The following is a 13,079-nucleotide window of genomic DNA, read 5'->3' on the forward strand; positions in this document are numbered from 1 at the left end:
CGGCCTCCAGCTCCGGATCCCCATCGCCACCCGCTCCCGCGCTCACCTCTGCGACCGACAACTTGCGGGACTCGGGCGGGCTCCCCTACACGTTGCATTTTCATTTTGTCGCTCTTCTCTCCCCACTTGAAAAGCTCTGGAAGACATCGCAGGGCCCGCAAAATCCCCGATGTCTGGCCTCTCCCGTAGTTCCGTTTCCAAACTTTCCCGGAGGCACAGACTTTCTCCCAGCGCAGCCTTCAAGTCGAGGCTGCAAAGAACGCAGAGTCAATTTTGCTGCCGGAAAGGTGCACACGTTTCCATTTCTGAGTTTTCGATTGCCTGGGTCTGCAGACCAAAGCAAGTGTGACTGTGCTCCCCTAGTTCTCCATATCCATGATTATAAATTTCTCTTCCGCTTTCCCAGTGTAACTTTGCAAGTGCAAACTATCAATTTAGAAGAGTAATTAAGGGCGGGGAATACACACCTGGAGGTGTGGGCGGGAGCGGCGCAGGACTAAGGCCTGGGGATGGTTCTCGGGAAAGTGGCGGCCACAGAGATTCGCCCAGGTTCTGGAACAACACCCGGTCCACCGGGGGGCTCTCCAGCCGCGCCACCCCCTACCCACCTCCCACCCTTGGCTTCCTGGAGTGTTGGCAATTCTCTGCCTCTAGCTCCACTGCTAAAGCCGCGACACAACAAAAGTAGCAGCTTACAAGTAAAAACTGGGCAAACTCTAGCCTGAAACGGCACGTGGGGTCTACGACAACAGTATGTCAGGGAACTTGGCAGGACTGATACAAGTACATATAAGCAAGAAACGCAGAACCAGGAGGGAGGGCTGCGTTGGTGGCGGTCACTCGGTAACCTCGGGCTTCGCAGAAATGAGAGGTCACCGGAAACCGCACAGGGCTGGGAGGGGAAGACTTCTTGGTGGGGATGGAAACGTCTCAAGCTTCCAGTGAGGTCTGCTTCGAAGAGAACGTGACCGTCGCCCGCAAGTGACTGCTTCGAACCTTGACTGAGTTCGTCTTGCGGATTTCACAGGACGCTCAAAGCTAAACCCTGACTGCTCATCCATTACTATCTGAAGCTGTTTCCTTTTTCAAACAATGTATCAAATCCCCTTTGTTAAAAAATCAGCCTTAAACAACTCTGCTTCCTCTCCTTTCCTACCAATTTATCATTTATTTTATAATAATCCATTAAAATGTGAAAAAATAAAAATTTTAATACATGCACGGTGCTAATATGTTCATTTACAGCATGCAGAAATGCATATAAAAACTCTCTTATCGCAAAAATAATGAGAGCTGATCTTAAACTCTAAAAAGAAGATACCAGGACAAATAGGAAAATATCCACTATATAATCTAAATATAATAAAAAGCATATATTGGTAAGAAAAGAAAGACTATACTGAAAGGGACTTTTGTTTTCCACCATAGCTCTACCCACCTCAGAAAAATCACTTAGCTCATTTTCCTGTCTTCTTTCTAGTACACGCTCTCTGTATTTACTGTTGGGTTTCTCAATACCAAAACTTCTATATCTAGTAAAAAGAATATTTTAAAATTTTATTTAAAATAATTAAATTATTATATTAACTACAGTAATAGTATCACATAATTAATTAATTTACAAATTAATTATTTCAACCTTTCACCCTTCCTCATAAATCAAAGATAAAGTGCAAATGAGTTTCTTGCCTACCACTCAGCTTGAATGTTTTCCCAGGATATTGATTTTACCTCTTACCATCTTAAGGAATATGGTTGCTTCTGCTTTGACTATATATTAACTGCCTTAACTACTCTGTGGTCCTTTCTAACATCAAATGAGGAGTTCTGTCCACACAAGACATGTATTCAAGAGTTCCAAGTTATTTGCTTTAAAAAACTTTCTTTCCTCTTTATTTGGCCTACTATGGCCTAGAATGAATTGGAGAGCAAAGTACAAGGTCAGCCTGGACAGACCTGTCTCCCTGACACATGTGGACCTGTCTGAATGAGACTGCTCTTCACCCAGTTTTAGTTTAATAACTTTAAAAATCAACTGTAGGTTGTATGCCCAGGGTAAAAGGAGAGAGAAAATGAAATCCAATACAGAATCCAGTTCAGCACAGAGATTAATCCATCAAAACTAGTATTGTGTTCCAAACGAGCCAGTTTTCTCATCTGTAAACTGGGATAATAATACTAATAAAGTCTATTTTATCAGGTTCCAGGTTGCCTTTAACGAAGTAAGATAATATATTTGAGCAGGCTTCTTCAAACACAACAGTAGGTGATGTTATTTCAACAGAGATGCAGAAGGATACCTTGATATACTTTCTTTAATGTTTTTATCTGTCTGTGGCCCCCTTGCCATTCAAACTGATTCCCTTTCTTGGATAGTCATCTTAATGCTTTCTGTCCTAACCTTTCTCTCTTATCCTCTGCCAAGCAATGTTTCTCTAGATCTGTTTCTTCAAATGACTTCACCAGAGCCAGAGGCCCAAAGATAGCTGGTGCTGTCAAACATGAGAAAAAATATTTTCAGCAAAATGAAGAGAATTTGAATGAGGAGTATTTCAAGTACAGTTTACATTAATATCTTGATAACTGTAGACTTTGTCAGATTATTGCTGTTATCTAGTGGTCCAAGGACTATAATTTGCAAAGCATTTAGGATTGAAACATTGGCTGTCACTACTTTTGGCTCTGTTATTTGTTCAGAAGGGTTTGCTGGTCATGCCAGTTCCCTCTGCCTTCCCACATTCCCTTCCTTCTGGCAAAAAGCCTTTGAAATTTTCTACTAGAGAGTAATCAAAACTATCAGCAAAAAGATCTGTTGGAAACTTTCCCTCCAGTCTGTTAACGTAGAGACTGATGCAGAGAAGGTATTCCGGCGAAACAATACCCTGAGAGAATTCAGCCTGCTTGGGAAAATTTTTCAGGTGCCTCTCAGGCAGAGGTTTCTTCCTTTTTAAAATGGGGTATTTATACCTTGCTGCTGTTTTTCCCCTTGACTAGAAAGAAATCATTCTCCTTAGGAAACCTTTCTATTTTAAAAGGCCAGTGGCAGAGGTGGGTGAGGTCAGCCCAATGTAGTAAAACTAAAATAGCATAAAATAAAATAACACTCTTCAGGGTAGAAGTGACATAAAGAGACTCTAGGAACAGAGAGTAGAAGATGGGATTGTGTGTGCAGCAGCCCTGTATGAGGACCAGACTACAATGAAATGAAAGCCCTAAACAGAGTGACTGTTTGCTCACCTTTTTCTTATCACGTATTTCTGCATGAATAATCTGGGTAGTGTCTGAAGTAGATCAAGGGTGAGCAAATCCTTTTCCTGTAGTTTCCCTCACCCAAATAAAAAGATTTTGATCTAAAAGATTTTGATCTAAAGAAGGGGAGGGGGGAAGAAAATGAAAAAAACATATATGTGTGTTATATGTATAATTTTAGAGCTAAAAATAGACTTAAATATCCAAAAAATCATAGAAAGGGTCACAAAACAAAAAGTTAGTTCTATAAAACAATAATAAAATTGGTAAATTTCTAGTAAGACATAGTGAGGAAAGAGAGAAAAGAAACAAGACTGTGAATGAGATTAAAATTATAGTTTCGAGACTTTTTTTCTAATACTAACAGAATGTTGTGAACATTTTTAGAACTTAGCTGAAATAGATACTTTTTAATAAGATGCAAATTACAAAACTTTATTGAGTCAAACAAATTAAAAACATGAATATATTTGTAACCATTGAATAAATTGAATTCATATTTCTAAATCTACCTACAAAAAGGGTCAAAAATTTGGTGGCAAAGATTTACCAAATCTTCATAGGTAATCTCTATTCAAATGATTTCAGAGAAAAAGAAGGAAAGCACCCCAGTTATTTTATGAGCTAATAAAATCTTGATGCCAAGATCAGACAAAAAAATAGAAAGGAAAATTATAGACCAATCTCAAAAGGAATAAAAAATTTTATTCTTACATATAATCAAACCAAGTTCAGCAATGTGTTTTTAAAAAATACATCACAAGCACATCAGGCTGATACCATAATGTAAGAATGGCTTCATAGTAGAAAATGTAAAGAAATTTGCCACTCATTTTTCTTAATCTCAGCAAACTAGAAAAGGGAGGAATTTCCTGAACATGATAGAGTTGCTACCAACAACCTAATTCTAGAAGCATTATTCTTAGTGTTAATTCATTAAACATTTTCCTTTTAAAGTAAGAAAACAAGGATCACTTCACCATTTCTATTCCGAATTGTACTAAAGCACCTTGCCAAGATAATAACACACATACACACATACACACACACACACACAGAAATTGGAAGATATAAGGGTTGGAAAACAGGAAAAAAATGATTTGTAGATGATATAATTGTCTTCTGAGAAAATTCAAGCAAATCTAATAAAATATTAGAACAGAGAGTTTAGCAACATTGTTGAATAAAAGATCTATATACAATGAAGCCACAGCCCATTAGAAATAATAAATGTTTGAAGGTCTCACTTATATAGCAACAAATTTTTATTATAACTTGAATAAGAATTAAAAGAAAGGTATAGTATCTGTATTTACTATATGTAGAAAATTATAAAAATGTATTGAAATACATGAAGAGGCCTCAATAAATGGACAGATAATATCATGTTCATGGATGAAAAGACTCCATAAACAGAGTGCAATCTACTCCAAATTGTAGTAGGGTTTTTCATAGACCTTAACAAAGTGATTCTACAATTCATGTGGGAGTGGAAGAGGCCAAGAATAACTAAGACAATTCTGAAGAAGCATAAGGAGGGAAAATTGTCGCTCCAGGTATCAAAATATTCTAAAGCTTCACCAACTGAAACAATGTAGGATTGGTGCAGAGACTGGTAAATAATCTCATGAAAGAGAATGGCAGGTTCAGAAACGGAACCACACATAAATGAGATAAGCCCATGTAAAATAGTACATCAAAGATGTTCTCTGTAGTTCTCCTTAGCACTCTCTAAATATATTTTCAAAACAACATGGGATACCTACCTCACACTGTAAACAAACATAAGTTCCTAATGATGTGAAGACCTAAAGTAAAACTTCCAGATTTTTAGAATATCTTCATCTTTTCAGGATAGAGAAGAATTTCTTACAAATGGTACAAAAAGTACAAACCATAAAAGAGTCTGCTCTTTTCTTTCAAATAATATATGGACGATTCTAATATGCTGGATTCTTGTGAGTTCTAGTAGTTGATGTGATGTCTGCCTCAAGACCTACAATGAGTGTTCCAAGGAATATGAGCGGTATTGTGACACTCTGGGCAAAAGTGGGACAGGGGCTTTCCCAAGTCATGTGTATCTTATGTCATCTCTGTTGTTTTGACTTGATAGCCTATTATACCTCCTAGAGCAAGGTGGAAGAAGCAGTGGGGTAGTGGTCCCTTAACAGAAGGCTCTGAAACATTTTTGGATGTGGACCCCTTTCAGAACTGAATCAAAGCTATGAAACTGCTTTACAGGTAAACGTAGGATATACATATTGTAGCAGAAGCAACTGCAATATCCATTCTCTCCTTTTGGGGCACCAGCTAGATTAGATTTCCCAGCCTCTCTTGCAATTAATCGAGGCCACGTAACTGAGCTGTCTCCAGTATAACTTGAGCATAAGTGACTTCTGCTGATTCTAGGACTACCAGAAACTCCTCTCAGGTGTGCTCCCTCAGGTTCTTTGTCCCTTCTGTTGATGGGATGGCAATACCCACACCAACCTTGGAAGCCATGGATGGAAGATGAGAGGCAGCCATGACTCCTGACGCTTGAAGGACACTCCTGTCCATGTGAAGGAGAGCCTCTCTACCGACGCGAGCATCTCTCTGGACTGTTATGTGAAAAAGAAAGTTTTTGTTCTTTGAGCCACTAAATTTGGGGAATCTCTCAGTTACCTTGGCTTAACTTATATATATATATATATATATATATATATATATATATATATATATATATATATTCATACACATTTTGACTGTAATCTCAGGGGTTCAGTGACACCCTATAGCCTAGATTGTGGATTGATCTGAGAAAAGTAGAGATTCTGATGACCTGCCCTCTAGAGTGGGCATTCGCCAGAAGTGGGCGTGTTACACCTTTGCACAAACTCTACTGGTTACATTTAACTGAATGCCTCTGCCAATCCCCCTCATTTCTCTGACAACATTTACTCTGCCAGAAGCAGAGTAAATTCCACAGGTTGAAAAACAATAATGGACATGAATGGAAGACTGGTCAGCAATATCAGGAACAAACTCCTGATATACACAGCAGTATGGATGAATCTCAAAAATATGCTGAACAGAATTAGATCCAAAACAGTGCATACTATATGATTTCATTTCTGTGACATTCCAGAACAGGCAACATTTATCTATGACGTTAGAACAATGATTGCGTAGGGAATGGGGACTGAGAGAAAAGGCACACAAGGGAACTTCCTGGGGTAAGGGAACTATCCTATATCTTGCTTTGTGTTGTGGTAACATGGGTGTATATATGTGTCCAAACTCAGTGAACTGAACATTTAAGGTTGGTGTAACATTATTTGTAAATTACACCTGAATAGTATATTTTAAAACACAAGTGTAATTATCTGGATCTATCCATACAATGATATTTCTAAGACAAACTATTATGGAATAATATTCAGCCATCACATCCTCTGAGGGCTGCTGTTGTGATTGAACATATTAAACACTACAACACTTAAGAGCAGAGAATGATTTTACTCCTATATAAAACCAAGATACACTCTACACATGTCCTAAGAAAAATTAACTATAATAAGCAAGTCAGGATAAACAACAAGTTCCTATTGCACAGCACAGGGAACTATATTCAATATCTTATAATAACCTATAATGAAAAAGAATATATATACATGTATAACTGGATCACTTTGCTGTACACCAGAATCTAACACAACACTGTAAATCAACTATACTTCAATAAAAACTTTTTTTTTAATAATAAGCAAGTCAGTAGATTATTTCTATGTAAAAAGCCTGTGATTTTCCATGGCTAGGATTCTAATTCTATATAACCATAAAATATATTTATATAATCAATGGTATGTGTCTTCTGACTTTAGCAGGATATAATAATTACATGACCAAACTATATTTTGAGATTTTTTTCCCATGTTTTCTTCTCCCTGTATTTCTACTTTCCTTCTTTCATTGTTGAATAGCCGTATGTTCTGTGCTCATTGCTCTGGAAAGTATATGACAAAACAGAAAACAGAAGAGCCAAAAATCTTTATAGAAAACCTAAGCTCTTAGGAGAAGAGGATTTACAGACATAAACAGTATGTATAGACCTGAAGGAAAAACAGTATACTTGGAATGTGAGAGCAACAGAGAGAAGACTGTGTATCCCAAGAACAGAGGGCACCTCTGTCCTGCTTCCCAGCAATTCTGCTGGAGAGAAAGCAAGCCGCCTTAGAAGAAAAGCTGCAAGATGTGTTTAGGTAGATGGAACATGGCATAGCTTAGTCACAGATGGTCATGTCTCACAGGTAACATATCAGCAGTGGACTTGGACAAAGGAAGTCTCAGAGGCAACCTCTGCAGACCGATGCTAGAGAAGCCCCTCCAACACGTTGCCATTATATAAAACTCGGGAAGGGTAACTGATCTAGACAGGGGTGTGTAACTATAATGCCCTAAGAAAAGAAGAAAATTGCAAAAGAACTGACCTCATGTTTTCCCACCAACCATGAGGAATGGGAGATCCAGAATAAGAATTTAATCTGAAATATAGAAAAATCCTTCTTGAATATCGAAGTTTATTGGCTGAGATTGATACCCACTGTATTAGTTTGGCAGGGCTGCCATAACAAAGTACTATAGACTGGGTGGTTTAAAAAACAGAAATTCATTTTCCCACTGATCTAGAGGCTAGAAGTCCAAGATGAAGGGTTCTTTCTTCTGAGGCTTCTGTCCTAGTCCTGCAGACGGCGGTTTTCTCCAGATGTCTTTACTTGGCCTCCCCTCAGTCTGTGTGTGTCTGTGCCCTAATCTGTTCTTATAAGGATAGTCCTGTTGGACTAGGGTCCACCCCTATGACCTCATTTTACCTTAATCACCTCTTTAAAGGCCCTGACTCCAAATACAGTCACATTCTGAGGTGCTGAGGTTTAAGTCCTTCAAAAAGAGTTTGGGGGGGACACAATTCAGCCTGTAACACCCACTAAATATGGAGTTCTTATCCATGATTGCTAAGAACCCCTGGCCACCTTATATCTGTGCCATGGAAAGATCACAAACCCTAGAACAGGAACTAATTTGATATAAAATATGGCCACAACCTTGGGAGGATTGCTCTGCAGACAAGAGGTGACTTCACAGAAGTCACTGCTAATTTGCAGAGTACAGAGGGACTATAGGGGGTTTGAGACAGTAACACGGGATACTCTAAAACCCCTGGGAAGATGCAGAGTGACCAGAAGGAAGGAAGTATAGCAATTGAGGCTTGACAGAATTTGAGGATGAGGTTAATTAATCTCCAATTTCTGAGAAAATATCTAGAAAAAAATATCTCTGAAAAGTTATCTAAAAGCCGTTTCTGGGAACTTAAGTTGCTAAAAGATAAACAGCAATAACAATAACTGGACTTTTTCCCAGAGAGAGATCTGAACTGACTTGTAGAAATTTAGACTAACAGGTCATGGATCTGACCCATTAGGGATAGGTTTTGGCAAGTATAAATTACACTGAGTATCGTAATATATTCCAAGATGAACTTGAATGAACATGATCCTCCCCCTTCCATAATTCTTCCAACTGGTAAAGGAGAGGGAAGAGGTGGAATTCCTGATCATCTCCACGAGCAGGAATGCTGAGCCGGCTTCGCAGACATGGAGATGTGCCATTCAAACCCATTCCGAGAAAGAACTCACAAACCTGCTGCAAAGGGTGCGGTTAGCAGATGGTCCATGGCTTTCAGCAATTTAAGGTGAGGCCACATTCTTCTTAGGGCATCCCTTGAGCCAGTGAATAAGCAAAGTGATAGCCAAGATTACACTCTTCTCATGGTCAACCATGGCCAATGACTGAGCGAGGGGGTGGTACAAGGACCTAGCCATTTCTGTCTAACGAGGGACTTCTCTAATGAACCATCTTTGCTCCCAAGGTCTGTATTGGGTTAGTGAAGACTTTATTGGGTCTGTATCATGGTCTGGTAGCTTCCCCTGTCCTATTCTTCTTCTCCACCTTTTCTTTTCATAGATGTTACTCCCCAATAAACCCTTTCTTTGTTCTCCTACCTCAGCCTCCGCATCTACATAGAACCCAACCTGCACAAGTATCTTCCACAGTTTCTATCCTATTTATCTTTCTATTTATCTTTCAATGATCATCATATAATAGTCTTTTTGTTGAGATTTTCAAATTGCTTGAACTGGAATTGTTACGGTCTTCACCCCTTTGTTTAACCTAGTACTGTAGGTTACGTGTTTTTTGTTTTGTTTTGCTTTGTTTTAATGATTTGCTTTGCTACGGATTTTTTTTGACTCTTTACGAAAAAAAGAAACAGATCTAGGATGGATTTATCAGTGCTATTCATTTTCTGCTGTGTATCTCATTAGTTGTTTTGTTCATAGTTAAATCCTTCCTACTGACTTCCTTGGGTTTATTTTGTAAATCTCCTTAGGTTCTGGTGCTGAATGCTTAATGAATTTATTTTATTCTTTCTTTTTAATAAAAAAATTTAATAATAATTTTTAAATGTTCTCAACTTGGTATACACCTCAGGCACTTGGACTAATGTTTACATTTCTCAACAAGGCTTTATGGGTAGTATATATTTAGTCTTTGTGTATCTTTGAATGTTTTCTATTCTCTTCAAAAAAATAAAAAGTAAATTATGTTGTAACCTAGAAACTACAAATCTACAGAAATAGGTCTTTATATAATAAATTTATAATTCGTTTTATAAATTTATACAATAAGCTCAGGAAAGTTTTCTTCTACTATATAGGTAATTGTGGTCTTTGCTTCATTTGTTGTCCCCTTCAGGGTCAGCCTCATCAATATACTGGCTCTTTGTTCTCTGTTCTCCATTCAGTTCCTCTGTTGTCATTTTTATCTCTTTGCCTTTTTTTTAATCTTTTGCCCTGCATCCTAGGAGACCTTATAAAGTGCGAAACCCACATGATTGATTCTATTATCCATAGCGTATTTTTCTTTCCTCCAATGTGGATTTTATTTACATTGAATTTTAAATTGTTTTCCAGTTCTTCCTTTTATCTTTTTAAAAATCTCTCATGCCGTTAACATTTTATATCAAACTGCCCTTTTCGTAACACACCTGTTTTCATTTCTTAAAAACTCATCTTTTTACACTCTATTAAATAGGTATGCCTCATGCAGTACCTAGCACTTAGTAGAGGCTTAGTAAGTACTTGTTGGATTATTAATCTTAAGTGAATGAATGAACCTTCAACAGTAGGTCAAGTTCCATAGTAGAGAGAAAAGATAATATGCTAACAAAATTGGCAGTTCATTCAAAGAAAAATGAAATGTCATTATTTTCCGTGTTCCAAGTTTCATTCAAAATCGGTTGTTAAAGTATGATGAGACGATTATCTAACATTTAATTTAAATCTGTTTAGAAGAGATAATAGATTATCATCAAGACTGAATCCAGCCTATGCCAACAGGGCACCTCTTTTTAAAAACTGCCTTCAAGAAAAAGCTTATTTCTGAGATGCTGAAATCTCCTACCCACTCTTTTGCACTCCACAAATATATTTGAAGTTCCTTCTTTCTGTGTTCTCTTGAAAAAAAAGTTCGAATTTGAAACATTAACAGCGGAACAGTTAAACAAAAAAACAAACAAACAAAAAAACCCATAAAACCTCTTCTCGTGATATTAACCAGCCACAAATGGCCAGGGTAAACTTCCTTCATGAAAGCTTCTTGCCTAGAGGTGGGATTGGGTCATTATGTCTGCACAATAACCTCCCTGCAAACATATGAATGCCAGATGGTTGGAACTGTTCCATTAAGAAACTAATGTTTTCATTGTTTGGAATTTGATTTTGTAGCTTTCTCCATATAGTGATTTGATTGCAGCATTTAGAAGTCTTGAGAGCCTTCCCATAAATTATTCCACCTCTCAAATGTGAAACTAGGTTAGCCTGTTTTTCCATTAGTATGTCATTCCCACTTTCTTACTCAGATGTGGATAATTTAAGTGGGATTCATAAAAAGAAAATGTGGGTTTTGTGCTTCAGTTGTTTCTTCAAGGAACTTGCTACTGAATACTTCCCTCACTTTGTTTATTTAAATATTTATATATGAATATTCATGAAAAATTAAATAATAATAGCTAACAAAGTTCTTACTATGCATTTATATGGCTCTTACTTTATTTTCATAGTTCTTACACTATTCTAAACATTTTATACATATTAACTCATAGAAGCATCACATCAACTCTGTGAGGTCAATACTATTATTATTTCTACTTTGCAGTTGAAGAAACTAAGGAATAGTGAAGTCAAGTAACTTACCTAAGGTCAAACAGGCAGTGAGTAGTAGATGCAGAATTTTAATCCTGGGGAAAAAGTCTCAGAGTCTATGGTCTTAACTACCTCACCCTACACTACATTGTTTAAGTCCCAGCGAATCTAGCTTTTTCCAAGAGAACAATGGTAAAACTGGAGTCCCTGCTCCCTGCTTAGTCCTCATTAATATGAACAAGATCTTGATATTACTGTGGCAAACGTCTTATCTATTCCAAGCCTTAGAGACTATGGCAGGGTATATAACCAACTATCAATAGGACCAGTCTCCATTGTATCTTGGAGAGATCTATTATTCTGTTTAAGAAATAAAGGAGGTTTTCTTTCCTGAAATCCTTTACAAGTTACTCTTGCTATGGATGCTTTAGTTTTGGTGTCCCTCATTATATTAAATAGGACGTGAAGTTTTTTTAAGTAATCCATTTCATTAGAAATAAAGTACAGGGACTTCCCTGGTGGCACAGTGGTTAAGAATCCGCCTGTCAGTGCAGGGTACACGGGTTTGAGCCCTGGTCCGGGAAGATCCCACATGCCGCGGAGCAACTAAGCCCGTGCGCCACAACCACTGAGCCTGCACTCTAGAGCCTGTGAGCCACAACTACTGAGCCGTGTGCCACAACTACTGAAGCCCACACACCTAGAGCCCGTGCTCCGCAACAAAGAGAAGCCACCGCAATGAGAAGGCCGCACACCGCAACGAAGAGTAGCCCCCGCTCGCCGCAACTAGAGAAAGCCCACACACAGCAACGAAGACCCAACACAGCCAAAAATAAATAATAAATAAATTTTTTTAAAAAAGAAATAAAGTACAGCATGAAGTTACAGAAAATGGAAGTGAGCTGTAAAATGAAAACCTTAAGAAATTATAATTGCAAAATGGCAATTACTGTGATGTAACTGATGATCAGTAGGTCCTTGAAGGAAGGCATATGCCTGCCCTCAGGGTTAAAGGATATGAGGACATGATAATGACAAACACTTGGAGTATGACTGCAAGAAGAAAACTCAGGGAAACTAAGCAGTTTAAAGGGCTTTAAAGTATCTTTATTCAAAGGCAAGTATTTAAGAGTCATCCTAAGACCAGTTTGGATTTGTCAACTTCATAGGCAAATAAATGAGCAATGGACATCTGTTGTTGTTTTGTTGACCAGGATCCATGCTCCCTTCTGCTAACAGAACCCTGATATTCCTTTCTACTGATTTGTGTTGACTTAACCTTCTCCTATGATGTGGTGCTGACCATTCAAAGCATTCAATTCCACAGTCACATTGATTAATTCAAACATGAACCAGTGATCCTATCAGAGCCACTGATGTACAATCTTGGGTACTTTTGCTTCAGCTGAGGAGAAAGGAGTATATTCTCTTTTCCTGCTACAATCAGAGCTATGAAACTTAAAGCCTGAAATGTTTGAGGCCAACACGAATGAGAACTTGCCAAAGGAGTAAACCAACACTCAGAAAAGTAGCACTGAGAGACATAGAGGGAATGAGATAATATCCTGATGACATAATTTGAACCCCTGGATC

General features: G+C 38.0%; 1 protein-coding gene and 1 pseudogene across 4 annotated transcripts in view; one reads left to right on the top strand and one right to left on the bottom strand.

Annotated features, from left to right (window-relative positions):
- Positions 1-5,766, bottom strand: part of LPAR1 (lysophosphatidic acid receptor 1) — a 160,320-nt gene extending 154,554 nt beyond the window's left edge. The window contains exon 1 of one of the 3 annotated variants that reach the window (XM_082404145.1): positions 47-5,766. The gene's annotated coding sequence lies outside the window, so the exon portion shown is untranslated. The remainder of the gene's footprint in view (positions 1-46) is intronic. The other 2 variants (XM_082404144.1, XM_082404142.1) reach the window with 2 other exon arrangements.
- LOC309634224 (eukaryotic translation initiation factor 2 subunit 1 pseudogene) overlaps positions 1-13,079 on the top strand; it is a 71,724-nt pseudogene that overhangs the window by 13,741 nt on the left and 44,904 nt on the right. The gene's annotated exons all lie outside the window — the stretch shown is intronic.

This window comes from Balaenoptera borealis (assembly GCF_965194805.1).
Source record: "Balaenoptera borealis genome assembly, chromosome: 8".
Lineage (NCBI taxonomy): Eukaryota > Metazoa > Chordata > Mammalia > Artiodactyla > Balaenopteridae > Balaenoptera > Balaenoptera borealis.